Source organism: Limulus polyphemus, unplaced genomic scaffold (genome assembly GCF_000517525.1).
Source record: "Limulus polyphemus unplaced genomic scaffold, Limulus_polyphemus-2.1.2 Scaffold4124, whole genome shotgun sequence".
Lineage (NCBI taxonomy): Eukaryota > Metazoa > Arthropoda > Merostomata > Xiphosura > Limulidae > Limulus > Limulus polyphemus.
In genome coordinates, this window is record NW_013669734.1 from 16215 (window position 1) to 20852 (window position 4638).

At 28.8% G+C, this 4638-nt stretch overlaps 1 protein-coding gene across 1 annotated transcript in view; it reads left to right on the forward strand.

Annotated features, from left to right (window-relative positions):
- The window catches only part of LOC106470626 (glutaredoxin-3-like), a 32817-nt gene that overhangs the window by 13784 nt on the left and 14395 nt on the right, over positions 1–4638 (forward strand). The window lies entirely within an intron of this gene.

A 4638-nucleotide genomic window follows, 5' to 3' on the forward strand; every position in this document is an offset into this window, starting at 1 on the left:
AGTTAGTTAGTATATATATATATATATATATATATATATATATATATATATAACACACACACACACACACACACACACACACACATACAGAAGTATGAATTTATTAAATAAGAGAGTGTTTCTTTTTTAACTTGTATATTTATTCATTGAAAGGATTTTGGGAATGTTTTTTGTCCAATACTTTGCAAGAACAAAAAAAAATTGCAGTCTGTTTTTATAGTTATTATGTAAATATTAACATATTTCAAAATAACAGTATTAAAAAAATATCCTTCAAACATAATGATTTGAAACAACCAGTAGTGTTCATTGTAGCTAGAATGTTATTGTGAAGTAACATATAAACTTGAAAAAATAGTTCATATTTATTTTTATATTACATGTTATATAATGTAAATATACTTGTTTTCTCAAATTAATATTACTTGCATAAACTCCTTGAATTTTTGCTCATATTTCTTATGCTTGCTTGTTGTTGGAACATAACTTTTCTCCAGTTTTTACTATCCAGCCAAGGTTTGTGGTTCAGTACTATTTCACATTTTCAAATGTTAGCATCTCTATAATTGCATTACAACAGGTGTTAATCAAGTGATGATACTTCTAATCTAAAACGTAACTTAGATTTCCTTTTGTACTTTATGAATATATATTGTTTACCATTGTTACATGATGTGGGTAATATCCACTAGACAACATATACAACTTCAATGCTTCCTAGGTCACTAAGAAAATTGTGTGATATATTATAAGTACAGTAATATTACATGTCTCATATCTTACTTTCCATGTTTATTTTAATTTTACAAAGCTTCAAAATGTTATTAGGGTTTCCTACCTGTAATTATAAATGAATGCCAGTGCCTCAAATATTAATAAATACATAGTTTTTTGGGGTTTTTGTTTATTTGTTGAAATTGATGCATTAACTGTTTCTTAGTAATGCAACTTATGTCTTCAGAAGTACTGTGAATCATTAAAATCTTTTAAAGTTTATGGAAAGCACATGGAAATAAACTGATGAGTATTACAAATATACATGATTTAATATTCTATGAACATCCTAAATTTGTAGTTCAGACCATTGTGATATTTTTATTAAAGAAAGACTGAAGCACTGTTAACTAATTTTTATAAGAATGGTAATTTGGTTAATGTTATTCTGTTGTGTCATTCTTTCTTACATGTATTATTCAAGAAATATGAAATATCTCCACATTTCATCATTAAACAGAAACAGTAAGTGCTTTAATACAGTTCTAATAGATATAATGTTGCTGCTATAAAGACACTGGATGAACCTACCAACAAATGAATGTATACCATTGGCCTTACAGAAGCTTGAGTCTACCATTATGTGTACTGAAATTAACTAAGTACACCACACATTGAAACACAGTATTAAATTTGACAGTCCACAAATGAATGTATACCATTGGCCTTACACAAGTTTGAGTCTACCATTATGTGTACTGAAATTAACTAAGTACACCACACAGTGAAACACAGTATTAAATTTGACAGTCCTTTTGATTCACATCTTAAAAAAACTTTGTTACCTTCAACCCACAGTTTTCTTTATCTCCATTTATGATCCTTTAAGTCCTAATCTTCCTCAGGGAATTTACTTCTCAACAATAACAGCTAAAGAAGTTTGTATGTTTGCTGCAACTGTAAAATAACATATTTTTGGTTCTTTATATATGTTTGAAAGTGACTGTATTTGTGTTGAACTTTCCCTTTGCAATCATTATTAAAGATATCATTGTCCAATACAAATAATTCCCTCAGTGGCACAGTGGTATGTCTGCAGACTTATACCACTAGAAACCGGGTTTTGATATCTGTGGTTCCAGAGCACAGATAGCCCTTTGTGTAGCTTTGTACTTAATAACAAACAACAACAACCGATACAAATAAAGAATCTTCATTACTTTCTACCCGTACAGTGAACTGTTCATGACTTTAAAATAAAAATATAACTAACATATGTAAAAAGACTTCTAATGTAGTTCCCTCTGACAATGCTATTGTAACAGAAACAATATTTAGTTGTATTGTTTGTCATCTGTAAACTTAGTTTATTCATAGTTTACTGCATTTGTATGTTAACACAACTTGCATATTTTAATGCTTGCTAAAGTTTCTTTCATTGTCATAATTCATAAAAAAGATAATGTTTTTAAATGACACGATTACAAAAACAATTTAATTGGAGAAAGCTGCTGTCACAGAAGCAACTTTGGCAATTTCATCGAGAAACAGCATTGCAGAGGTTAAAGAAAATGATCCCAGATGAAACCCTGAAAAATAATAGTTTCACACCTGGTTATTTATGCAAAAAAATAGATAAAAAGCCTTGTGCATGAATGTGTTTCCCTCACTGTCATGAATAACAAAATAAGAAATCTTGTTTTTGCTCTTTGCTGTGGTAAATATTATAGATTTACAAAAGTCTTAAACATAAAGAAGAAAAGTTTCTCATTAGATGTGCCTCATATGTTTATTTTAATAATTCATGAAAGATAAGTCAAAAAGGATATGATAAAATTCCCTAAAGCTGAGAGAAAACTATGTTCCAAAATTTGACCTATTTATTTCAACAGTGAACAGTGTAATGTGATAACAATTGTAAAGTGCTTTGGTTGGTTGAAACATCCTTTTACTGTGTTGTAGTTTTGATTCCTATTGGTACTTGAGAGAATAGAAAATAGAAAAAAATCCTGCTTGAAATGTTGCACACACATTTTGTTTTAACTGATCATTTTTGGAGCATTGCCTACTTTTTTAGGGTGTTAATTATTTCTTTATTTTTCACTAAATACTATCAAACAGAAACATACTAATAAAAAAGCATTTATTTCTAGCCTCAAGATTAATGCATTCATTTGAAGTTGGGTTTTTTAGTTTTTATTTGAGCTTTTGTCACAGATCATCACCCTTACTTTTGGAGAATTGAACCAAATATCAGCAACCAGCTTTGTGAATAATTATCAGCATCCACAACCAAGTAGTCTGCATGTCCGTGTTTGCAAAACTTATAGCTATGTTTACAACCAATAATATGGAAATGGCCATAAAATGTTCCAGATAAAAGATTGTTTGAACATGGCCAAAATCTTGTATGCTGCTGTGTACAGTGGGGTGGTGGTTTTTGTATGTACTCTGTCTGGTTTGCCAGTTGATTTTAATGATGAGTAAATTTAATTAATAGAAACATTAATAATAATTAATAATGGTGTTAAAATAAATAAATAGTAATTTGTTATTAATCTTCTCCCTAATTCTGATTTGTATATAGCTAAAAATTACACTTCATCAACTTAATCTAATTCACTCTGTTGTTCATACAATTTACTAATATATCTGTCATATCTCAGATGACCTGTGAACCTTGATATTTAGTGAAAGGCCTCATCAGCACTGGATATAGCAGATACATCGTGGTTGACATATAATTATACATTCTTATTTACATCCTTAAGTTTTTAGAATAAACTCAGTTAACAGTGTTTGTAAAACTATATCTGTGTTGAGAATACATTTGAAATTCAATAGAATAGACCATATTTACTTGCTCAGTCCTCTCACAATCACTTTTTAAGTTATAGAAAAATGTTAAAAACAAATAACTAAGAAATCCCTAGATATTAAAATGTCTTAATTTTTTGGTTCTTCGAGTTGTTACTTGTAATACATTGTACACGTACATCAACTTTGGTGAAAATTTATTGAATAATTTTCAAGTATGAAGTGAGAGACAGAAATAATCCTATTAACTGTTTAAATTAAAATTAGAAAATAATTGAATACTAAGATGTTTTATTCCGAAGTTTACAGAAGAGTCTTTAATCATATATTTTAATGGAATTTTTTTGTATTGACCAGGAAATATTTTTTTATGCTTCTAGTACAAAACATTGCAATGAGGGGCATATTTGTTTTACCACTGTCTTTTTCTTCCATTTATCCTGATGTTATTGGCAGAATATATCCAAGATTGTATGGTTTGGTTTTGACCAAACTTATGCAAAAGTTACCGTAGCAGAAAGTTCTAGACCTGAACAACTTTTGAAAATCATGGGTTAAAGGTCATTAATACATAGAAAATCTTCCTTAACCTTGTAGACAGGTATTACATCATCAGGTTATAAACATACAGTATAATATCAGTTGGGACATTGTTGCCTAAACACAGTTTGCACATTTTTGTTTATTCCACACACTTGTCATTATATACTTTTGGGCCATTTTTTATTGTTTGTGATACCTTTCCATTGTTTTCTCACATTTCTAAAAAAGTGGTAGTTAGCTCATTAGAATAAATTTTTTATGATTTGAAAACTGAAAGAATGTGATTATAAACAAGATTACGACACTTATGATATACAACATTGTTTATTGACAAAAAGGGGACATGGATAAACATTTCGGAATTCTGTCAGATTCCATCTTCAGTATCTAAAGCAGAATAAAATGAATTTACATCAGTCTTTATACATTTTCAAAGTACAGTTGCTAAATATAACAATAATTAAACAAATAAAACAGTAATCATGTAATCATGGGGAGAAACTACAGCAAGAAAACAGCAAGTAAAATCAGTAATACGAACATTTTAAAAAATGTATAATTTAA